This window comes from Varanus komodoensis, unplaced genomic scaffold, assembly GCF_004798865.1.
Source record: "Varanus komodoensis strain SLA01 unplaced genomic scaffold, ASM479886v1 scaffold13_3, whole genome shotgun sequence".
NCBI classification, from domain to species: Eukaryota; Metazoa; Chordata; class Lepidosauria; order Squamata; family Varanidae; genus Varanus; species Varanus komodoensis.
The window spans coordinates 16,293,951-16,320,773 of NW_025335409.1; positions in this window are offsets into that span (position 1 = coordinate 16,293,951).

The window sequence follows — 26,823 nt, forward strand, 5'->3', positions numbered from 1 at the left end:
AGTTTTTGCACAAGACAATTGTGGGTTTCTACAGCTGAATTTGGGGGAACTGTCTTCCTGTCTTTCAGGCAGCTGCACTAGCATTTCCCTTCCTTAAGAGCACATGCCTGTGTGTGTTTTATGGAATGAAGAAGTCCCAGGTAAAGGAGATAAGGAATCACAGAAGTTTGGATGATAACACTGAACATGAATTGTGAAAAGGGTGCATTCCAACAAAAGAATGCACTCCTCTGTGATAGACATACATAAATCCATCTCCTGCCATGTTTTTCGGCAACATTTCCATCCAACCAAGCACTATACATGTGCATACACATAAAGTCCAAGTCCAACATTTTCCTTTTTCTGTCTGATCCAAAAAAGTGAGCCTTAGGAAGGTACCAAATTAATACTTTTGATGAATTTGTCCAATGCTTTTTGATCTTGTGCAGTTGCCATTTAAGCACAGCTCTGGGACAGTTTTCAAAGCAGAAGCAATGGCATCATCCAGTGGAACACCAGAGCAATGATGGGCTTCTGTGTTCCTTGCTCTAGCATATAGCAGGTCAAGAAATGGGGTGGTGGGTCAGGGGAGAACAACAAGAAGGTAAGGCTGGTTATGTCTTTCCTTTTCTTTGAAGAAGTTTCTACTTCATGTGAACAGTTTTAACTGCAGCGCTTCGTTGCAAGATTGTTTGCATTGCTTTAGCACATTTGACATTCTTTTAATGGGTTTGCTTGGATATTCCTGCCACAGAGTATCAATGTGCAGAGTTGCAAGCAAAATAAATGTGTCAGAAATATTCAGAAATGTCGCATGGCACTGCCTATGTGCACAGACAGCAGGTTGGGGAATTGCTTCCTGAACATAGCTAGAATTATTCTGTTTCATGTGTTAGTTTGCTACAGATTTATTGAGATCAAGAAGTATTCAAACATGCATTTTTCCCATCTACGATCTAAAGGGGCATGTTTACCTTTTAAAAAAATGGATTTATTTTTTAAAAAAACATTCAATAGCTGAAACAGCAATATTCATCACTAATCGCTTGAGTGATGGTTTGCAAGCTATCCAATGGCCTGTGGGCACAACCAAGGACCCATCTCTTGTTCAATATCTACGTGAAACAACCGAGTATGCTGAGATGCAGCTTTGGATTGAAGATACACCAATTTGCTGATGTCAAGCAGCACTCCCTGTTTCTCCATCATCTAATCTTAAGGAAGTGGTTCATGAGTAAAGCAATCATTTTGCTGGTTAATAGGAACAGCCTGTGGTAAGGTTCCATAGCCCCTCAGTAATGAATACATATTCTTATTCCAAAACAATATTCAAAGACCTCCTTCCTTGCAAATGTTCTGTTCGAGAAGCAAAACCTCTGTGAGCATATGCGGAGTGCATTCCCTCGGCACTGAGCAATCATAATGAGCACGGAGTTGCTTTATTCAGATTGTATTTTCAGTATCTTTTGCACATCTTAAATGAATGTGCATGCAATATGCATGCGTATGTATTTCATTTCCCCTCTCCATAAATTACTCTTTCTAATGCCATCTCACAGTCCATGTTGGGCATCTGTAGGTAGAGACATTAAGAATCCAGTGGTGCTGTTTCCAACAGGGAGCTGTTATCTACTCCCAAAGGAGATAATTGACAGCAATCAGTACTGGTTGCTGATGCAGATAAGTGATGCCATGGGACGAACAAAGCGCCTACTGTGTTAGCTTAACTAAATGGGAATCCAAATACTAGGTCAATTGCACCTTGGGAGAAATTATGTCAAAACCAGGATAATTATTTCAAGTCTTAGTTCTGCATGGTTGCTATAATATTTTTAGGCCATGGCTGATCATACAAAATCAATACTCGCAGTTCAAAGGAAGTTTAGTTTGTGCGTGTGTTTGGAGTGATGAAGCAGGCGCAAATACACTGTTGTGTTCCAGCAGGGTCCTGCTGCTCCTCTCCTCAGCATTTGCTCTTGGAGATGAGCATCTCACTCTGCCTAATTGTAGGGCAGGCCTGGGCTGTGCCCCAAAAGAAAGGAGAAGCCTCCAATATTTCTTCCTGTACAAACAACCACACTTTGAGCTCCATGTTTACTCTAATAAAATATTCTTCAGAGATATGGCATGCAGGGAACAAACTCATTCTTTGGCCACCTTTGTGAAGTGCTTTTAGTTCTTTCCATCTGTTTTCTCTCCTTGGCCCTCAAACAGTAATCAAGTAATACAGTCTTTGAACAGGAAAAAGCATCATTTATCTAACTTTCTCTCCAGCTGGAATGATAAAACATTAATTTATAGAGCAATATGGTGGTGATTAATGTGGAAATAGTCCAGCTAGCTATAGCATGTTTCTTCTGATAAGGAAAGAAGTGCTGGAACAGTTATTATCTTGATTATATTCCCTAGCGAAATGTACAACCCCATAGAATGAAGTAGATCTGTGCTCTCTCTTGGCTTATTTCATTTTTGTGGGGAATGAACTTGTAAGTTGCTGGTTCTTCTATTTCTTGTTGATGACAGTGGGATATGAAACTGGATTTTACTCATTCTGGTTTTTATTTTTAAGTGTTCCTCCATGTAGAAACAAAAGGGACCAACCAAACCAACCTTGCAAGGATGGAGCAGAAACCTAGAACATCTGAAAGAGATTTTTTTGATAGGACTGTGCCATGCTATGCTTGTTTGCTTCTTCCAGGTATTTTGTTTCTTTTATGATATGGTAGAATATTACAGTTATGGAAACAGCCCTGCCTTTAAGATCAGCTTGACTGGAAGGCACTTGAAAAAGGGATGTCTCAGTACTGATGCTTAGAGAACTCCCTTCAGGGAATGTTCTGTGTGAAAGTTAGGGTTGTAGCTAAGGGTAGCTCTTCAAAGGGCTAGTAAGTAACAAGAAAGGTAGCTCAGCAAAAGGCTGGAGGAAATAATTGAAAAGGAATATTCTGGTCACATTTTATGAGTGATGCAAAAGAGGAATAACTGGTTGACCTGGGCCAGGGTATCCTGGTGAGAAAAGTAATTCACCGGGAGAAAGAGAAACTTATTATTGGCGGGTTGGTTACTTCTGTTGTATTCCAATGGTGTCACCATCCTGAATTTATTAATTTATTTGCCACATTTATATCTCTCCTTCCATGGAAAATAGCACTCCAGGCAGCTATTATAAGGTATTCGACTTGAATGTAAAACTCATTAGATTAAATGGAATCATTAGGAAAGGAAATGAAAATAAAACAACAGATGGATGGTAAAAGTGGATACTGAGAGCCTTTACAGCTGCAAAGAGACCTATACTTCAAACTGGAAGGCTAAACACCCATCATTGATCATTCAATGGACTGGAGATCTCACTGCTCTTGCTTTATTTGACTATATCTTCTTCAGCTGTCAGTCTCATATGGATGCTCAATAAGGACTACTTTTATTAATGTATGTATTTGAAATGGAAGTATTAATTCCTTCTTTTTCCTCTTCTTTTTTCTTTCATTAAGAGTGATATATATGATAACTGTGTACACACATTTTGCAATATGTTCTTCCCTCCCTCCCTCCTTCCCTCCCTTTGTGTCCCCTGCCCTTTATTTTGCAAATAAATAAAATAAATGTGACTGTCTGTATCGTATTTCTTGTATACAAATACATATTACAATCACACTTGAAATACTGTGTACAGTTCCAGTCGCAACAGCTCAAAAGGAGATTGCTGAGCTGGAAAGGGGGCAGAAAAGAGCAATCCAAACGATCAAGGGACTGGAGCAACTTCCCTATGAGGAAAGATTTCATTTGATGCTCTTTAGTTTCAAAAAACAGTAAGGAGGGAGATTCTAGAAAATCATAAAATCTGCATGGTATGGAAAAAATGGATATGGGTTTTCTTTTCATCCCTCTCCTATCATAGTATCTTTGTATGGAGTTGACTGATGGGGAATTTGGTCCAGATAAAAGGAAGTACCTCTTCATGCAGCACATAGTTAAACTAGAGCAGGGGTCCTCAAACTTTTTCAACAGGAGGCCAGCTGAAAGGTGACGGCAATGGGTGCGAGCTGGTGAGGTGGGGGTGCCCACGGGTGTGGGCCAGTGAGGCGGCAGTGGACGGTGGGCGTGTGTGAGGTGGCAGCTTGCTCACTCGGAGATGTCCACTTGTGCGGCGAGGCGGTGGCGAGTGTGCGTGGCAAAGCGGGTGGCGGCAGCAGCGGGGGGTGGGGGTGTGAGGAGTCCAAAAGCTCTGAGGTGGGCCACATAAATGGTCATGGCAGGCTGGATCCGGCCCGCTGGCCATAGTTTGAGGACCCATGAGCTACAGAATTTCCTATCAGAACATGCAGGGATGGCCATCCACTTGGATGGCTTTAAAGGGTGATTGGAGGAATTCACGAAGGGTGTGGCTATCAATGTCTACGAACCCTGATGGTGGTTATATGTTATTTCTCAGACAGAGTACTTCTCTATATCAGTTGCTGTGAAACACCAACAGGAGTAGTAGGATCCTGTTGCACAGATGTCCAGCTATTTGGCTGTGGTGTGAATGCAATGTTGGACTAGATCTGATTTGGTCTGATCCAGCATGGCTCTTAGCTTTCAAGTTAAAATGGTGGAGTCATCAGTGTGCTGGTTCTGTACCAGGTGAAAACAGCTAATCAGAAATAACTTCCATTTTGGCTGAATGGTCATCAGGCCAAGGAGAAGTAGGAAGGTAGATGTGAGCCTTTATACTGGTGAAAGAGATGATGAAATAAAAAGATGCTAATTCCACATCTCTTAGAAAGTTTATTAACTATACATAGGGCTGGAGATGTAGAGAGTTATAACACTTTCAGCTAGGCAATTCTGTGGTCCATCAGTAAATAAATAGATCCTATTTGTACATGCATTTAATTCAGTTAATTATATATGATTTATGTGAGACTACCTCTTTTTACTCCTGGCCAATATTTAAAAAAATGCAGTGTAGCAGTTAGAGTGCTGGACTGGGACTTGAGAGATCCAGGCTCTAGTTCCTGCTTAGCCAGGAAGCTTTTCGAGTGACTTTGGGCCTGTCAAGGACCCTCAGCCTAGTGTACCTCACAGGGTTGTTATTGTGAGGAGGAAGTAGAGAGGAGAGAACCTTGTGAGCTGCCCTGAGTTCCTTGCAAGAGGAAGAAATGTGCAGTATAAATGTAATGTAATTAACAACAATTAATTTAATATTGGAAAACTCTTTAATATTTATACATGTACATGCTTTACTAAGCTATTTGAGTGCTTCTTGGAATCTAATGCAAGGTTCAGTGTAAATGGATTTCTATGCCTTTATGACAGCTAAACAGCTAATATTACAATGTTGGAAAGATAAATGGGCACTTCTGATAATACAGTGACTTGAAGATCTATTCACTCATTTGGTCTTTGAGTGGTGATATTTAGATGCTACCAAGGAATAAATGAATATATGGATATTTGGCTTGACTTTGTTGAAATGTATGGATAACTATTTCTATTAAAAGTAGTATATTCCTTTACACACACACACACACACACACACAATAGATAAGCATCTAAATCCCATCTGTGTCATTTAATTGCTATGTCTAACTTTTACGTAATGTAACCTGTTGTTGCTAGGTATGGGGGTTTTTTAAAAATCAAATTCACAGTAAAAATGCATAGAAGAAATCCAGTTAATAAATATTTTCTTTGGGTTTTATGTAAGCTTTGTCTCAGTGGGTCAATAGTGTGAAGTCAAGGGAATGCTTATTTTAAAGTATGTTGATGGTGGTGGTGGGGTGTTTATTAGCAGGTGTTAAATTAATGGGTTTGTTTGGTGGGCTCTCAGGAGTCTAATCTGGCTAGGAAGCAATTTGTGTATTTCCAAGACCTGATTTGCCCCCAGAAGAATCTCTGGGTACTGTTGGTGGAGGGTGCATGGGCTGGGTGGGGGGATGTGTGCCCAAACAGCCATGGTGAACTGTGTCTGGCCTGGAAGCCCCGTGTTGCTCACCTCTGTTTTCCGCTCGTGAGTACTTCTCCAAGTTTTGATTCCCTGGTGTTCAAGCACAATGTATTCATATTTGCGTCCATACCAGGTTATTTATATGTAAAAGTACAACTAAGATAGTCTTGATCCAACTTAGAGCATGTAGCAAAAATCTTGCTTGGCTAATAATAGCCTTTGTAACTTGCCACCTTCTTTATGGCATAGAAAGAATCACACCACCTGCCTCTCCCAAGGTTGCAAATGAACCTTGGAGGATAGAAAAAGGGGTGGAGAAGGAAGGACATTGGGGCTGAGGACTCAGGCCAATTCCAGCCTCCTCCCTTCTCCTTATGGGTGCTTTATCTAGTTGGCCAAAACAGCTGTCTAATAAAAAACAGGTGCAAGGTGTAGTGGCGAATGGCACTGGGGCTCATACTCCTCCGAGTCTGGAGGCTTAGATGCACTGAGGGGCAAGAGGTTTGTATCCTTAGAGAATGTCATGTGGAGGAGGGCCATGGCCTGCTCTTCCCTGCAGTGGAGGGCAGGATGCACTCCAATGGCGCAAAGCTCAAGGAACCAGGCTTCAGGTTGGATGCCAGGAAGTACTTCCTGATGGCTAGGACCCCTACAATATGGAATGGGCTTCCAAGGGAGGTGGTGGAGCCCTCATCGGGGCCCCATCCATGAGGGTGTTCAAGGAAAAATTGGACAACCACATGTTGGGGATATATGAGCAGAGGTGGCTGGAGCTGGGGGTCAGACTTGATGGCCCAGGAGGTCCTTTCTGACTCACTTTGTTTCTCTGTTTCATGATTTCTGTTTCTGGTGTGCTCTACATATACCTTTAAGGGTTGTGGTCCAGTTAAAGAAATCTTATTTAGCTCATTGGGCAATTATTTGTTCATCAATTCATTCATAAATCTGCTAATAACTGCATATGAGAAAATGATACTTCTAAAGAAAAAAAGCATGTAATTTCTTTGTGTTTAAATAATACTCTGATGTGTCAAGCGGCAGGTATTATCTTAGAAGGGTGCTCAGAGCTGAGAATTAAGACACAATCCTATGAAGTTTAGACAGAAAGGAATCCTACAACTTCCAGCATTCCACAGCTGTAAAACTGTTGTTGTTGTTGTTGTTGTTGTTGTTGTTGTTATTTGAAGTGGCTAAACATGCCTGGGATTGTACTTTTAACCTCTTAAGCCTCATCTATTCATGCAGCAGAAAAAATGTTGTAGAATTCTTGTGATAGCAGATAGCTGGCATAGGGCGCATTTCTGAATGCTACTGAAAAGTAATAGTTTCTTCACATTTCAAGGGAAAAGTGTCTAACTCAGCCTGCTCCTTGTTGTACTAATGTTCTACCTGTAGTTAGGATGTACTTCTTTTACACAAAGGAGCATTTAAAAATGTGCATCCTACATGCAAGCTAACACTATACATTCCATTCTACCACCTGGTGTATACATCAGACCACAATCAGGAATGTCTGGAAGAAATTTATGTGAATGCAAAAACAATGTTTATTAAAACACACACACACACAATTGCATACCATTAATTTTTCAAAGACTTGACAGAGTCCAACTAAGTCTATTCCTTTCAGGAACTACTCCAATAGGCTCTAGACAGAAAACCAGGGAAGGGTTCCATGAGGGAATGTGATAGCTGGACCACTGAGTTTCAGTTAGTAACATGCTAGGGAAAACATATAATGAAGGATTTATTTGGAGATTTTTAGCCTTAGTCAGCAACATCCTCTCCTGCCTCCTCATCAATCATTCAGATCATTCTCCCTCCCAAATTCATCATTTTGCTCACTTATTTCCATCCATCTTCTGCCACTTCCAGGAAAATGTATTGTGATATAGTGAAACCCTTTCTTGCTGTGGGTAGCACATTAAGACCATTAAAAAATATTTCCAGCTCATTCCTCTTCTACTTTTTTTTCACAACTCCGCAAACTAGAAATGGAAATTGATTCTTAAAATGTCAGCTGAAGGAGACTTCCAAAAGTTTAAAACGAATATTAGTATTTCTTAGAAAAAAAAGGAAAATGCTTCTGGACATTATAAACTCTATAACAACAACAACAACAATAATATCACTATAAATCCTGGCAAGTACATAGTTTTACTATTGGTTAATATAAGTCATGGGTACAAAACATCGGGCTCATGGGCCACATTAGGTCTACTAGGGGGTTTCTCAGAGGGTTGTAGCACTTTCCTAGTCCCTCCCTCTTTCCCAGTCATTGATTGCTGGGCAGATTCTTGAATTTAGTTCTGCTTTCTCCACTTGGAAGGGTTGGAATGCCTCTCCTAAAGCTCAGTTTCTGGCACTAAAGCCTTTACATGAAAATATACTGGTTTGTTATGTCTTTCTATCCCTGTGTCTTTTGCCTATCCCTTTTGCATTTGGTACCACCTACCACTGGAATGTGGTCAGGAGAGCTTCTCTGAAATGGAATTCTGTTTAAGGTGAAAGATATTAAAGTTCATTTCCATGTCAGATAATGGCCCTTGCTTTGAAAATGTTTTGAAGATGCTAGAAGCAGTTCTGAGTAGTTGTAGGACAAGACCATCCCTGAATGGGAAAGAATCTGGAAATGCCATCTACGTAGTTCTCACTGCTTCAGGGAGCTTTTGTTCTTGGCAAGCTGTGATTGCCAAGGTTCCACTGCCACCTGTGTGTTGTGCCTGATCCTGGAGTGGTCGCCCGCTCAGGCAGCTCCTTGAGCACCAGCTGTGTGGGGGTCTGTGGAGTCCTCCCCTGATGAACCAAGCCCTGTAGCTCCCCCAGCACCTTTTCCTGGTACAGGGAGGACAGAGGGAGAAACAGTTTGTGCTTGCATTTCCACAGCTCTCATAGAATGGGGGTTTGGAGGGATGATGTTCAAAGAAACTGTCCCACCAGTGATGGACTGGGCTGCTCAGCTCTGAAACAAAGAGTGAGAAGGTCCTCATTCCTCACCTCTCCTAGAAAGATCCTGAGGGCTTTACAAACAGGGAGAGATTTAGAGCAGTACCTGATATGGCAAGTTACTTCCCTTCAACCCTTTCTCATTCTGCCCCTCAGTTTCAGTATCTGCTTAACCCTAGTCCTGAGGCCTACGTACAATGTGCTGCATCGCCAATTTCTCTCTCTCTCTCTCTCTCTCTCTCTCTCGCTCAGACACACCACACACACACACACACACACACACACTCACATGGATTTGATCCAAACTTAGAACTGACTGGAATCAACAAGACTTAAAAACATCATGGCTAACATCTCTCATTGATTTTGGTGGGTCTAATCTAAGCATGACTAAATTTGGTTTGAAACTGTTGTTATTGGTACACATTAAACTCTCCATATTTCAATAAATGAAGTGCCACATATTCTCTATTTTTCATTATTCATAAATCCTGACAACCTGTACCTACTGTTTCACATCTGTCTGGCCTTATTCCTTCTGATAGCACTACTGTGCATACAAATTTCATCCAGTTCTGTTCTCAGATTAAAAATTCAGAGGCTTTTAAATCAATTGAAGTTAATTTCTCCATTTATACTCAATGTGAAAGATGGTGACTTTCTTTGGAAAATGAGGCAAACATCTGATTAATATCTGAGAAAGAGTGGTGTCATTCTAAGAGCCTAAGCTGAGGCATCTAATCAGAGCCAATGAACTCAGTTTGGCACATTTTTTTCTGTAGTCTTAATACAGTGCTGAACAACTAATAGCTATGGCTGTACATGGCCATCTGACATGGATTGTGCAGTCCCTGAGCTTCCATCCCACATTCTTTCCCTTGCTGATTGGAACCACTGTTTTGCACTGCTTATATAAGTGCAAAAACAGTATAGAAGTAATCATTCCTGTTGGGATTATGCACTCATGTAGGTGTTGGTGTGGACTAGGTTGCTGAGTTCTCTATAGATTTCACTTTCAGGGAGATTTTAGGAATGATCAAGTTCAGATCCCAGGAATGAGAACAGGAGAACACCACAAAATGATCCAAATGGTGCTGGGCTAGAAGCTAGGCTTGTCTATCTGTTACTCCAAGAAGGAGCAGAGCAAGAATGAATTTTAAATAAGAGTTTAGCTGCTTTAAGCAGGTTGGCCCCACTTACATACTGACTGAAACACTGTCAGTTAAAGGGACCTGCCTGTCTTAGCCATCTCAGGCTGTTACAATGTGGGTGTAGCATGTTAGTTTGAGGATGGTATTGCAGCATCCTCTGGACCAGAAGAGACAAGCCCTGAGTCTTGCGGCTCATGTCTTTCTGTTTCTGAATCCTTTCCAATTCATTATGGAGCATTATTGTCTGAGGAGAAGGAGTCAGGATTCTTTGAGGATCAGGTTTTGGGATCCCAGTTCATGAAGGATCACTGGGGTGAAGAGGCAGCTAAAACTTCCTCCTCCTCCTGCACCCCCACAGAAGGTGTTGCTGCTGCTTCCATGGGCTGAAAGGAACAGAACATAGTTTAATTCTCAACCTAGGATATTCTATTAAAAACAAACAAAGAAAAACTGGTTTTCAGCAAAGGATTATCTCCATACAAATAATCTAGAAATCTGGATTAAATCAATGGATGAGTTCGTACCACACAAGAAGCTGTGGTGAAATCTTACCGTTGGGATTCATCTGTGTTGTCTGGACCCAGTTCCAGAATTCTTGGAATGATTGGTTCATTGTGTTGCTGGCTGAACCCCTGTACAGTATGCTTGGTCTGTAGAAGCCACAAACAGAAACCACAGTCTGTTCTATGGTTTCTTGCTACCACAGTGCTGCCCAGCTGAATTTGCCCAAGGATTGGACACCCTGCCCCCCTTGAGCAGTCCCCTCTGCAGCAGGAGGAGAGGGTGCCCAATCAGCCCCCTTGTCCTCTCTGCTGTGCTTCTGGGCATGGGCCCTGTTTGTGAGAGAGACAGCTTGACAGCTGTGACTCACAATCATGGCTGTCAAAGAAAGGAGCCTTGTTCCTTCCTGCAGTGCCTCCTGGGATACCCCTGGAAGACTGAGAAGGAATATGGTAGGAGGGAGGAGAGTTGCTGCTAGGTGCCAAATCATCTGTCAAGCACATTGAGGTGAAACATGCAAACCATGGTAACCATAAGGGTGGTGCTTGTTATGATGTGTGAACCCAGCCAGTAGGGACACATCTGTAGTATGGAATAATGATCAGGTCTTGGCCTATAATGCTACATCCACACAGCAGCTTTCTGACTACTAGTTTCCTGCCATGACATTTCTCTGGTGTCTGTTTCTCCTGAGTTCTCGCTCTGTTTCTGTCGCTTCTTCCTTTCCCGCTCCCTTCAGATTCCTGCTTTCAGTCCATTGCTTGCTTCTGTGCTTCTCTTTCAGTCATCTTTCTTTCTTCTGTCTTTAGTGCCCCCTTTTCTACTTCCTAGTCCTCAGCCAAACCAAACAAACAAATTTTCCTGTCCCTGGGATCTGCATGAGAATTTAATCCCAGCTGAATCTACAAGGTTACCTACCCCAACAAAGACAGACAGCAAATATCTTTTTCCTGCTCCTCCGAGGTGGTGTTGTTGTTGTTGTTGTTGTTGTTGTTGTTGTTGTTATTATTATAACATTTCTATGCCGCCCCTTGCCAAAACCTTGGGGCGGCTTACAACATGATAAAATACATTGAAATAAATTACCATTAAATATAAAAATACAAAAAATACATTGATTTACAAATACAAAATTAAAATTATCAGTATAAAATAAAAATATAGGAGGAGAAAGAGAAGGAAGAAGAAGTTGCCCAGGCCAGATCATATGTTTTAACAATTGAAATGATGTTTAAATAAAAAGGTCTTTACCTGGCGCCGAAAAACCAGTAACGATGGTGCCAGGCAGACCTCTTTGGGGAGTGAATTCCATAGGTTGGGCGCCACCGCAGAGAAAGCCCTCCTCCGGGTACTTACTCTCCTAATTTCTTTCATGGAGGGTTCCCGGAGAAGGGACTCTCCCGCAGATCTCAAAGGGTGGTCGGGCATATACGGACGTAAGCGCTCGTTCAGGTAGCCAGGACCCAAGCCGTGTTGGGGTGTCCATGAACCTTTTGTTCCTTTCTACAGACTCATCAGAGGTTTCACCATCACAGGCTCATGCCTATATCAATGTGGACTTTCTCAGTCCCAGTGTTACCATGTCATTTCACTCTAAAGGAGCTAAGAATTTCAGCCAGGTCACCAGCATTGCCCTGTTTACTGCACTTGCTGAGGAATGGCACAGTAGGAAGGTGCAGAAGTTCTTTCAGCCTGAGGACCAAATTCCATTTCAGAGATGCCCTCAGGGGCCACATGCCAGTGTTGGCACAGTTGCAGACAAAGGAGAGTGAGGTCAAACACAAAGGAGGCAGGGCCAGAATTCCCAGTGGTCTTCTCAACTGAAAACTCTTGCTGCCAATAATGGAGCCTTGGAAGAGGCAAAGTTGAAAAAAACAACCACCACCTTGCACAGTATTAAGGGAACCCCAAATGATCTGCAGTTGGGGGGAAGTGGTAGGACTAGGGAATGGTTTGGAACCTCTCCAGGGCTGGATTTGGGTCCTAGGTATGAGCTTCTGCATTCCTGACTTTCAGGAAAAGATTCCCCCACATCTGCTTGAATGGAGTCGCAGCTGAACCGGGAATAGATTTGTTTTTCTTTCTTCTGACTTACTGCCTACTTGGTGAATTGTCATGGCCGGCTGCTGATCCAGAGAAAGCCATTGTCTTCTCTTTTACAGAGCTTTGATATTATTTCATTTAGTTTGCCTTCTTTCCTGCCAATTATCAATTCAGAATAAAGTCCAGTGAATGTGAATGATATCCTGAACTGACAGAACTCAAAAGGGCTGCCTCAGTATTATGCTAATGGAGACTTTGGTTCCCTTTATCAATTGTTCAGGTCCATTCAGGGTTATGAGTACTTTACAGAAGGGCCTTTTATTGTGGTGCTAATGCAGGCTTTTCCTTTTACAGAAGAATAAAGGTGTTTACATCTTTATTTATATCTGTCACTATCTATCTATGAGGGTTTAACTAAAGATGTTAATCCTTATTTACTATTATTACATTGTGTTTATACCTTGGTTTGTTTGTTTTTTGCCCTCTTGTGAGGAACCCATGGTACTTTACATAGCTCCATTTTATTCTCACAACAACCCTGTGATGTGGGTTAGGATGAGAGTGAGTGAATCACCCAGTGAACTTCATGGCCAAGTCGGGACTAAAACCCAGATCTCCTGGGTCTCCAGTCCAATTGCTAACCACCACACTGCAAGGAATATTGTTTGTCACCGTTGGGAATGCATATGAATGATGATAACATTTCCATAAAGAGCTAAGGATAGCTATCTCTCATCCCCTAATAAAACCAAAACAGAAGAATTTCTATATGATGCAGGATGACTTTAGGCCAATGCTAACCTGGAAAAGCACTTTGAAGACTGGGAAATGGTAAATATAGGAACTGTGTCTGGGTCTCCCTTGCACATGTCATTCCATGTTTCATATGGATGCAACTGATCAAAGAAAACACTGCAGCTCAGCATGAGGGAGTAGCTGCAGCTTGCTTCAAATCGACCATGCTGCTGTGTGTTATCTTAGCAAAGAATATATTTGGTTAATTCCACCTCACACTTGCCAACCTTTTGAAGTGTTGCAGGCATTGTGCTCTGAAGGGGAACTTAACCTTTACAATATTTTATTCTCTTGAAGCAACTGACTTGTGTCACAATGCTACATTTTTTCTGCTTAAAAGTCAAAAGTCATATGTCACTGTTGGTGTATGTCATTTGGACCTTTTGAAGGAAGGGTGGTAACAAGGGATTCCATCCACACTTTTTCATTCTGGAAGTGAAGACCACAATCCTGAACAGAAAGCAGAATTTTAAGGATTATCATCAAAATCATTTTTTTAAAAGCTATGGTTTAATTTTATTATCTGGTAAAGTCAGTATGGTACATGTATTTAATGACAATAATTATGAAAATAATTTTAAACTATCCTTCATTCAAACATATCAGGGAATTGAGCAAAACAAGAACCCAACATGCAATCTAATCCTAAAAGAGAATAAAAACAAAAATGAATGAGGTCTTACAAACAATTGAAAAGGCAATAAGGGTGCAATCCTATGGCCTCTTGACATTGCCTGGGAGGCCAAAAGATTCTTTGCAGTCTAAAGGCTGAGTTCCTGCCCTGCCCCTTGACAGCTGGAATGCATTGGTTGACCCCACCAAGTTGATAACTGAGCAGGGGAGGGTGAGGTGATGGACCTGTGCTGATTGCATTTGGCACCCCAACCTCTTTGAATTGCTGGCACTAAATCTAGATGGCCGAATATGGCCGTCAAGAATAAATACCTGGTGTGAGCAGTGATGGTGGTGGAGATGGTTATCACTTTACTTTGTGCTGTGCACTGGATGAACATCATTCTCTGAGTTCTGCAGGGGCAATACGTTGTACCCTCCAGTATCAAAAGACACTAACTTGCAAAAATGTGTCGGCAAATGTATTTTTTAAACTTGGTGCTAAAAAGATACAGTGGTACATTGGCTCACGAACTTAATCAATTCCAGGACTCTGGTCATGACCCAAATTGGTTGTGAGTCAAGTCAAAATTTTGATGAAATTTTTGTTCGCGACCCAATCTGGTCATGAACTGAGGTGTTTGTGAGCTGAGGTATCACTGTAGTAATATCAGTAGTGTTCACACACTGATGGAACTCCCATAAATGGGGCACCATAGCTGAGAATTCTTTGTGTAGACATAATAGGCACAAAAGCAGTGCAAGGCCAGAAATGGGCCTCTGCAGCACAAGTCGAAAACTTCAACTTTTAAAGACAGCAACAAAGCTTTCCAGAATGCAACTATTTAAAAATGCCTTCCCTCTGCAGATGAATGGGGGCAGCAATAGTGGGCAGGCTCATTGCTACTACTAGTGAAGCTTTTATTTGATGCACAGAACATTAATTAAAACAACAGATGATCAAACAAACAGAATAATTTGACATGTTACATTTAAAAAAGAAAACTGGATAAAAGATAACAATATGGAATAATATATGGAACTTTGCTTCCTGGAGAAGGTCTCCATTGCAGAGCAAAGAAAAGGAAGGGGAGGGGAGTCAGATCAATAGAACTTTTCATGGGGTTTGTTCTTCATGGATTGCAACTGAAAACATGACCAAAATGAAGACACATTTCTACAAAGTAATATTCAAAAGACTCTTGACAACAGTTTAACCATAATTTGCTGGAGCTAATCAAGTTCAAATCATGGTTTATGGTCATGACTTGTTAACAAACCAGAGTTTAAACAAGCCAGTGTTCTCTAGTTTGGGTGTAAGAGGAAGCTCTAGTTAGTTTAAAAGAGAAAGAAGATGTTTCTGATCTTCTCTTGATGGTAATGGCAGAAGAGGAGAGAGGAACTCTTATTTGCTCTTTTACATAACACAAAGAAAGCTTTGGGCTTTTATGCAATTAGGAAATTTGCTATACAGACAAAAAGGCTGCCAAACTGGTGATTTTGTATTGACCAGTTGCTGGTACCAGATGCTTTTTACTGAATTCTGGTTGTCATACTGTGTTCTGGAGCATCTCCTTTAATAATATGATCTATAATAGCAGACAAACATTTATCCATCATTGCTATTTATTTCCTTATGTTCAATATTTGCTCTACCAATCTGCCCCTGTTACATGCAGTTATAAAAGTGTGTGGGATGTGTTCTTGGTAACCATATTTAAATAGAATTGAAATGTGAAGACTCATCCACCCAGCTGCCAGTTCAGTTGCCCTAGTGAATGGAATGTATCTGAGAATCATCTGCAACATGCTGGGTTTCCATGGCCAACCTATGAAATGAGTTAATGAGGAAAAAATTTCCAGAAGGCAGACAACTTTGTAAACTGCTATGCTAGACCTTAATAGGCCTTGTCTTCACACACAGTAGAATAAGTTAGGATTACGGATGTAAGAGAAATTTGTTCAGTTCACATTTTCATTCAGATGTATCTATTTTCACACTTTTCAACCACTCTGTGAGTCAAAACTTATTTATCTTTAGAAATGTGCACTTCTCTAAATTTTGTAATGAAGTTTTCCAATCAAATTGCATACAAAATGTATGCAGTAGAAGAAACAGACACAAAAATGCTTATGAATGTTCAGGCAATCTATCAAAAACTATATGAATCTCAAAGTCCAGGAAGAACAGAACTTAAGAATGGAAATATTTTCAGGGTTTGAGGTGAACTGAACTTGAAGGGGAAGATGAGAAACGAAAATTAACAGATTCATCAACAGATTTGGGATTCAGTGTATGAGCGATGGGCATTTGCATGATTCTGCATATATACATAATCCTGAAAGTACAACAAACATGCAAACATGGGCAAAGAGTCTCAGCCAGACTTCTTCTTGCTGTGTTAATCTGGAACTTACAGGTTTTTCATTTATTTCTTCGCATGTGGGAGCTTTTCAAAGTAGACTCCTACACCGGCAACCTGAAGGGGTACAGATTCTGTCTTCTAAATCATATCTCATTCTGCTGCTGGCATAGAACAGGCTTAAACTCAATGAAGTTCCAAATGTCATGTGTCAAGAACTTCCTTTTCTTCTTGCACTATTACTGTGAGATCATGTCAAAAGTTTCATCTTACTGCTCTACTAATTGGAAGTCCCTTCCATCAAACCGTCACAGCACCTAGCAACAGAACCAGCTACGAATTTGTGACCTGGAGGTAGCCTAGGAAGCTGTAGCTCTCATGGCTGGAGTGAGGCTTTGTTAATTGAGCTGAATGATCTCAGTTGCGCTCCAGTGAGAAAATGCCCCATCTCCTCTAGGGTTTGGGAACGATGCTGGAGACTGATCGCAGGAGGTCTTTCTGGGTTATCAAAGGCTCAAAGATAAAAAGGAGAGACTAACATCAGTCCAGTGGTTTCCCCTGACCTGTGTCAACCTGCCTTGGGGTCGAGAGTTCTGCAGACCCTGACTTTGCTAGTGAATGATATTTTGATATTGCTTTACTATTTTGCTTCAGTTATTCCATGAAAGAGTCTCTGTGATCCTTGGTATTATTTTCATTCCTCTCTCTCCCTTACACGAATAAACTTCATATCTATTTCTAGAGTAGTATGCCTCCTTCTAGGCATCCTTCAGTATTATATTCAGGATCTTTTGCTGGCTTCTTTGTAACATTTCTAGTTTGGGGGATTAAAGTAGGGGATGTGAGCTGGGACACTTGTTTTAGCCCCTCAAGTGTATCCTGGAAGGTTTGAGTGCCCCCTTGGCTCAGGCTGACATGGATGTAAAGGGGTGGGTGTAGTCTACCATTTGTTGAGTCTGCCTACACAGCAAGCAGTTTGTGTAACCTCTTTTCACCCTTCACTTCTTGGATCAGCCTTTGTCTGCAAAATGTTTAGGGCACTGTAAAAATAAGAGCATATTTGGAAGGAATCTGGAGTCAGCATTTTGTTCCATTACATGCATCGTGTCAAGTGCAGGCTGTCTGTAGTTCTACTTCTCACTAAACTAAATAGAATAATTTCTATTCTGCTCGATAGCCAAAGGTCTCTGGGCAGGACACAACAATTCCAAAACTGCTCTATAATACAATAAATCCATACACTTATTCTAAACTACAACATTTAAAAATTAAAAATCTCACAACTAAAATACTATGCAGTGCAGAATAAAATACCTGACTTGGATAACCCCAACAAGCTATTAAATGTTACCTTTAAATGCCTTAGCATAGGGGGTTGTCTTAAACTGGCACTGAAAAGGTGTCAGGGTAGGGGCCAGCTGGGCCTCAGAGGGGAGATCATTCCACAGTGAGAGCAGCTGTGAGATAGATTGTAGTTGTACCTGGATAGATTGTAGTGCCTGAGAGAAGCATCAAGTATTGTGGTCCCAAGCTGTGTAAAGCTCCATAGGTTGAACCAAACCCTTGAACTGAGCATGGGCACATATAGGTGGCCGATATAAGTGGGCCAGAATCAATCTGCTATAGTCAATCTTTGCATGTTCCAGCTGCAGCTTCTGAACAGTCTTCAATGTTCTGCTTTTAGTGCTTTACAGTTGTCTTCAAAGAACTGTATCTTCTTTGGCAATGATTCTCAAAGACCTAGAGGAGGAGCCATGCTAGCATGCTGAACCGTGCCCAGACATGAGTTGCTCACTAGCAATTATCACACCATGACTAGCCATCCAAAAGACCCATGTGCCAGCCAAGTCCCTTCATCAATAATAGCAGCCTGACTGAATCAAGAAGTAACAACTATGGAAGTAATAGAGGCAATTATGCGGTAAAAGAATGATAAGACTCCTGGTCCGGATGGGCTGCCAGCTGAGTTTTATAAATCCTTTGAAGGAGTCTTTGCTATGTTTCTTAAAGATATATGTAATGAAGCACTGTTAAATGCTAAAATACCAAATACTTGGACAGAGGCAAATATTACATTAATACCGAAAGAAGATATGGATTTAACACAGATTCAAAATTATAGACCAATATCATTATTAAATGTGGATTACAAAATGTTTGCCTCCATAATGGCAGAAAGATTAAAGAAGTTTTTAATACACTTTATTCATTCAGACCAAAATGGCTTTTTGCCTAAAAGACAAATGAGGAATAATCTGAGAACTCTCTTGGATATCCTAGAGTATTATGAGATACATACAGAAAAATCAATGGCTTTATTATTTATGGACGCTCAGAAAGCCTTTGATAATGTCAACTGGCAATTTATGAAGCAACAGATGGCCCAAATGGAGTTTGGTGAAAAGTTTATTAATGCGATATCAAGCATTTATCAAAAACAGTCAACTAGGATTATAATTAATGGAGAATTCACAAAGATTATAGAGATACAAAAGGTACAAGACAAGGATGCCCATTATCACCTCTGTTGTTTATACTGATTTTAGAAGTGTTGAATAGAAATATCAGGGATGATGTGGACATTAAAGGTACCAGAATTAGAGATGAAAGTTACAAGTTGCAAGCATTTGCAGATGATCTGGTTTTCATAACAGAGGAACCCTTTGTAACAATGCCTAAACTCCTACAAAGGATTGAAGAATATGGCGAGGTTACGGGGATGAAAATAAATAGAGAAAAGACGAAATTGTTAGTTAAAAATTTTACACAAGACCAGAGAAAAATGCTGCAGGATCAAGTAGATTTGCAGATTGTTAAAAGGGTTAAGTATTTGGGAATCTATCTTACAGCTAAGTGTACTACTCTGAAAGAAGACAATTATGATAAACTATTGAAGGATATTAAGAGTGATCTGGAAAAATGGGCTAATTTGCAATTATCTTTGATGGGAAGAATAGCACTTGTTCAAATGAATATATTACCAAAACTTTTGTTTTTATTTCAAATGATTCCCATAAAAATTGATAGAAAATTTTTTGATGATTTAAATTTTCAAATTTCAAGATTTATATGGAGAAAGAAGAAACCAAGGATTAAATTAAAGATACTCCAGGAAGCTAAAGAGAACGGTGGTTTTGGTCTCCCTGATTGGATGTCAAGCTTCTGTTTTAACATGGCTAAAAGAATGGATAACTTTAAGAAATAAGAGGATTTTGTATCTTGAAGGACATGATTTGCAAATGGGTTGGCATGCTTATATGTGGAACGAGAAGGCCAAGTCACATGGCTCTATTTTAAGTCACTATATTAGAATATCATTAATGTCGGTGTGGGAAAAGTTAAAGATAAAACTGTATAATAAATTACCAAGATGGCTTTCACCCATGGAAGCTTTTGTGTATCCAAATGCATTGAATTTTGAAGGGATTATAAGATATGATGATATTTTGGATAAGGATGGAGGCCTGAAATTAAATCAAGAAACACAAGAACAGGGATCTAATATCTCTTGGTGGCATAAGGTGCAGATACAATCGAGATATGCTCAAGATTGTAAAGTGTGGGGTTTTTATAAGAACTTAACAGCATTTGATCAAGTGATGCTTAAATCAGATGAGAAAATGATTAAAAGGTTATATGACTTCTTACTTGAAAGGAAAATGGAAGATGAACAGGTTAAGGAAACTATGATAACATGGGCACAAAATTTTGGATATAATATTGAATTAGAAAAGTGGCAAAAGCTGTGGGAGAGAAATATCAAGGTAACATTAGCAACTTCGTATAAAGAAAACTTATATAAAATGTTTTATAGATGGTATCTGTCACCAAATAGATTAGCTAAGATGTTTCCAAATATGTGAAATGGATGTTGGAAATGCAAACATAAATTGGGTACTTTTTATCATATGTGTTGGACTTGCGATAATGTGAAAAAGTATTGGATTAAAATACATAAATGGCTCGAGAAAATGTTACAAAAATCCTTAGCTTTTAAACCTGAAGTTTTTTTATTAGGCATTATACCAGAGGATATTAGTAAACAAGAAATGTATTTGATTTTACATGCAATCACTGTGGCGAGGATTGCATTTGCTCAACACTGGAAAAGTGAGGAACTACCCACCGATGAACTGATTCTAAAAAAGATTCTGGCCTGTGCAGAAATGGATAGATTGACTTTATCTCTGAAGGAGAAAGAAGATACTGAGTTCTATCAAACTTGGGACTCTTTTTATTATTGGCTAGAGAAACAGGACTTGGCTTAGATTTAAATATGTTTCTAAATTATCATAAATGGAAAAAGAAGGGTGTGGGGGCTGACCCAGTGGGCTCAATGTTTTTGATGATGGTTGTTGTTTGTAGTTTTCTTTTTGGTTTTTTTTTAGGATTATAATCTCAAATAAAACTTATTTAAAAAAATAATAATAGCAGCCTGGATGCTTCATTCATACCTGGATATGTTGATGGAGGAACTGGCAGAAAAAGTGTGTTCATACTTATTTTTACTATGTGTATCTCTGTCAACATGGCAGCCATGTCTTGCATGAACCACATGTTCTGTAGGCACGTGAAGTGATCCTACATGTGCAGAGCTTGCCCTGTTACATAGAGGGACTGTCTGCGCATAGGGTGTATTGGTGCACACATAAGTGTGCATGTGCTTTACACAGGCAAAATACATGGCTGGCAGGCTATGGCTAGCAGTAGGAGGAAGCCCCACCCCTTTCCCCTCAATAAATGATTGGTGTTCATAGGAACACCCCTATCTTTACAAGACATTGTAATGCCATGTCTTACATCCAGGGTTCTTAACTTTCATTTCCAGGCAACAAATGTTTTCTACCTATTAGATCTGTCTGATACGTCTGTTGGCAATTAAACAAATGAACAGGAATAAATCTGACATGAGAAAACAGAAATACTAGGAACTAAACAATATCCTTTGAGTGCACATTTCAACCTTGCTGAACAAGAGAACTTTGAATGGCCCTTTTAAAAAAGAGAATCGATTTCCATGAATGCATGCATGCGAGAATGAGGTGGCAGAGCAGAAACTCATTCAGAAATTGGACTGCATAACCTAGCACCTATAGTCAGATGATGAATTCTTCTTCCTCCGAGAAGAGTAGAATGTTGGTCTATATCCACTCTTAAAGTGTGGGTTGAACCCACATCTGCATTCAATGAAATTTGTTTGTGGAGGTAGAAAAATGTATGTTCATAATTATTTTTTTACTATGTGTTAGAATATATCTCTGTCTGCCAACTTAACCCTTTGTAAATAATCTCCTGTACTACTATCCCACATTTCTTGACATTTATCTACTTTTCTGTCTTTTCTTCCTGAGAGTTTTCCTGGGGAAACTGAGGGAAACCCCTCAAGGTCTCAGCCCTGTAGAAACTTCCTAGGAAAATGGCACACATGTTTCTTGCTTTAAGGAGTCAGCATTATCTTTGTGGCACACCATATAATTATAGTATGAATTTCTACACTCGTTACAGACTTGAGCACAAGCCTAACAGCAAACATACCTCATGAGAAGAAAAAAGGGCAGAAGCAGCCATGCTCATTGGATTGGAAGCAAAGAGTTCTTGACAGGGCTAGCCTAAGTCAGTTTGTTGTTGGAGAGATTGGTCAAGATGGCACCAACTATATTTTCTTAAATGTACTGAATCCAATTGAATTGTCAGCTCAATTTCCAGGTCAAAACTGACAAGGGGAGAAGTGTCCTCCAGTGCATTTCAGAGCAACAGATTAGCTTAGGAGAAGCAGGGCAGGCTGGTGGTGTACAGAGATTGTCCTGAAATACTTGCCTGACTGGTCTCCGCCTCCTGCCACCTGCTGCCTCTCTCTCCTGGTGGGGTTGGCTTCACAATGAATGTGGGTGAACAGTGCTCATATATATTATAGGAAATATAGGAAATATATTGTGCTGCCTGGGGCAAAAGATGGACCCCTCACTCTTCTTTCAGAGGCCAGCTGGACAGGCAGCTGGACCAGAGCGCAACACTGGTTATGAGATACCATCCTCCACTGCACACCTGAGGGTAGCATGAACTTCAAAGGTGGAGGTTAGGCTGTGTGACACACAGTTCTGTTCTCTGACAGAGGAGAGTGCCCAGGCAGCTCAGGAAAAAAAATGGGGGTTGCCCGCATTGCTCCCCATGTAACTATTGCCTAAGGCCATCACCTCACTTTGCCTAATGGGAGGGCCAGTCCTGCAGTCCTTGATGGGAGTTTTGCTAGTTTATCGATAAAGGGCCAAAACATACATTAACTTAAATTTGGGTATAGCAGCTATATTTTAATTCTAGATCTTTACTAATGTTTACTCTAGAGTAGACACAAGGCCACAAGGCATTAACCTCCCCCTCACTCCCCTGCTAGCACCCTGATCCAGATCACACATCTCATGCCTATTCTGGAGTAAAAAGGAAGAATAAGGAATGTAAGAAAATATGTAGTGGCTAGATATTAAAAAAATGTCTGTTTTGGCACTAAGGAATTCTTACTTTCCCCTGACATGTGTAATACAAGTGCATCTCTCTTTATAGATGGGTATAATAAAAAGCACACGTGTTTTCTTTTGCATTCTGCTGCTTGTATCTGAAAAGTAGGCCGTAAGCTACCGAAGACTCCAAACATGCTATTTGACATGTAAATGAAATAGAGTGTATTATGGGTACAATCCTATGCACGCTTCAACAGAAAAGGTCCTGCAACTCTCAGCATTTCCAAGCCAACATAGGATTGTCTCCTGAATGACATGCACGCTTAGAGGTATCCTTTTAGCTGTTATTCTCATTGGAACGGCAATCCTGCATGTGCACAGTTGTTTTTCCAATATCAGATTCCCTGGTGAGTCCGGCAAACTGTGCTGACTTGATGACAGAAGGAGCAAAGGACACATGGAGAACAATGAATGATGACAATAAGGACTGCCAGCTCTCTTGAATTCTTTCCAGCTTTTTGCTCCAGTTGTGACCCTCCACAAACAAAGCTGTGTTCTTAAGCCAGTGTTTACATGCACAACCTGTCGGTGCCAGTTGACATAGATGCATCCCTTACCAATTTGAATCCCCAATTTGTTACAATGAAAAATGGACAATCATTATTTATGCTTATTTCACATGTTGGGACCCTCCAATTTATTCCTATTTGTCACAGGGCTTAGTCAAGGATTTTATTCATTTATTTAATAGATTTATATACCACTAACCGTAATTAAAAATCTCTCTAAGTAGTTCATTTAGAGGAAAATGAGAAGAGGACTCTGAAATGGGAAGCAAATGTAGCATATCTTTTTTTATTGTTATGTCTGACCAATGCAGGGAGTAATTGATAAGACTTTCTTCTATATCTTTTGGCACTGATAGGGAGATGTAACTCTCCATGAGAGATTAAGAAGCAATCTAAGGCAAGTTTAGAAAGGAAAAAAAGGTCTACAACTCCCAGTGTGCTCCTGGCTGGGGCATACTACAAGCTATAAGCCTTTTTTCTACCTATGATGGTCCATAAATGATGGACATGTACACATGAAGCAACCCTGGATCTGCAGCATGGACTCCCATATTGAATGTGCTTGGCAGAAATTGAATGACTGTCCCTCCACAAATTCTCTCATGCAAACAGAATGTTGAATACTCATATTAATCTCCAAATATTCATTTAATCTGTGATATTACTGTATTTGACATCCTTTGTTATGATGTTTTGTATTTGCAGGGCAGGGCAGGTGGTATGCACTGCTTGTTGGTACATATCAGTATTTTTTAGATGACATGCAGTGGGAATTAATGGTTAAGAACTGATAACACAGCTGGTGCCATAGCTGACACCTGCCAAGATCAACTCTCTTCAGTAGACGTGCCCAACTTGGTCCCCATCCAGATGTTTGGGATGACACATCCTAGGATTCCTGGCTTTTGGCCACACTGATGGCGGCTTACAAGAGTTGTAGTCAGAAAGAACTGGAGGGTACCAGGCTTGGGCAGATTCATAACTTTTCCTTACCAACCTCAAACCAGGAACCATAGACTGCTAAAATAGGTCTTTTTGAGTGGTTTCTTACATTTACTAAATTAAAAACAAATTTAAAACACAATAATAACAGAAAAAATGACACCCAAACACAGATCAGCTATGTGCCAAAGGTGCCAGAATAAAAATATTTTGGCCTGTCAGTGAAAAGAGGGGTCAGAGAGGCAACCAAACTAACCTCCTTTGGCTGTGAACCCCAAAGCTTTGAGAGGCAGCTGTAGAGAAGGTCCCCTCCACTAAATGTGCCTCTGGTGGTGGTGGGACCAAGTCACGGGCCTCCCCTAAAGATTTGCAACTCCTGGTAGAAGGTGATCTTTCAGGTAGCCTAGTCTTAAGCCAAAGAAGGCTTTGTAGGATATTAGCACCACTTTGAATGTTGTCCAGAACAGAGTGAAGTTAATGGGTGAAGCTGTTGCATTAAGGGAGTTGTGTGCTCTTTGTAACTGGCTTCAGTTACCATTTGGTCCACATCATTCTGAACCAGCTGACAGAGTACCCTTCAGTGGTTTGAATGGGATGTAACTAAGGTATGCATGACCAAGCCCAGTCCAGCCATCTTCAGGAACTGCTGCTCTTGGCACGCAAGCAGTTCTGCAAACATCCTGAGTGTGGATGGAACTGAAATGGCACATCCCTATTGAAACATCAGTAGGTGTGAAAAGAGCAGCCCTTCACAGGGATGTTTTGGTCAAGGGTCTGCCCCTCAAAGCATGGACATATCGTTCTTGTACTTGAACCCACTGGATGGAGGCCTTATGCTAGAAATAACCTTACTGATTATTATTACATTAAATTACTGATTGTGTCACCCAGATAATTAACTGCTGATCAAAATTAACTCTGCACATTAGAAGAAAACCAAGCTGTGCCAGCCCATTTTTTTCATCCGATGGAAACATGGAAATTAATTGGTCACCATATGGCCTCAATAATCAACAGAAAATGAGAAGCTTAGTGAAGTCGTGTTAGTGAGCTGCTCTTATTTACATGCTTTCTGTTGGTAGCGGGCTGTGAGAATACAATCCATGTGCTTCTCCTGTCACCCGATAATCCTCAAATGTTGACAAACAGGCCATGAATGTGAAATGCATTTATCATATTGTCACAGTTGATGAATAAGAATGTGGCATTTTAATGCAAGCGAAAAGGGTGAAACTTTGAAGAATTTATCTTCATTATAAAGTGTGTGTCTCCGTGCGGCTGCACTAATATGTGGAAACTGGTTCTTAATGTTACAGAGAAGATGTGGCTTACGGAAGGACAAAAGACACAGAAAGATGGTTTCCTCTCTTCCCCCATCGTTTTCTGCAAAAAAGCTAGATGCAGTAAATATTCATGAACATCTCATTTCAAGCCATGACTGTATTTTATGCAAGCTTATTCTCAAGCAAAGGTTGAGAGAGAGAGAAACTGTTATAACAGTAGAAAATAGTGATGGATGTGAACACTGACTGGTTGATTTTTCTTTCTTTTATTTTCTTATTTATTGAAGAGAGTGTTTTAAGACAACACCAAGACCCTTCAGCATAGCAGCAACATGGCAAGCATGTCAGGACAAGCAGGGAAGGAGACAGGAGGAAAAAGCAGCTTGGAGCTAAGCTGCCAAGGAACATTCCTGCCACTGAGCATCCAAGAATGCTCCTTGAGGGTGCATCTGGGAGGCTGCTTTGCTCCTGCCTGGACTCCCCAACCCAGGAAAGCACAGGAAGAATGGAGCAAGCTTGGGACTCAGGAAGCCCTTCTGTGCACCAGCTCCTTTCTTTGATGCTGCTTGTCACCCCTTTTGGGGCAGTGAGTGGCAGGCAGGCTGGAGCTCCTTTCTTTACACATGGAGAGGCTCCATGTTTCTCTCTGCATGGAGAAAGAAGAAATGGTTGTCAGGGGGCAGGTGGGGCTTGGGATGAGGCACCACCCCTTGACATTTTCAGTGTGTTGTTGTTCCATCGCAAAGTCTCACCTGGCCCTTTGCAACCCCATGGGCAACATTTCTCCAGGTTCTCCTGTCCTCCACCACCCAAGCCCACACCCATATCCCCAGTAACCCCATCCAGCCACCTCATCCTCTGCCATCCCCTTCTCCTTTTGCCTTCAATAATTCCCAGCATCTGGGTCTTTTCCAATGAGCCCTTCTCTCTCATTAGGTGGCCAAAATATTTGAACTTCAGCTTTAGTACCTGACCTTCTAAAAAGCAGTCAGGCTGATTTCCTTTAGGATTGTAGCTGGCCCCATAAACAACCTGTCTCCTGGGACCCATCCAGTTCACCACTCCTGCCTGAAAGACATAACATCATCCCTTCATCAAATCAACATCACATTCTAATTGGATGAAGTGGAAGATTGAGAGATGATGAGATCCAAGCAGAAACAAAAAGAAGCATCTTATCAAAATATTTAGCATGTCCCTAAAATTAGCTGTTGGACCAGAGGACTGGAGAATGGCTAATGTAACACCA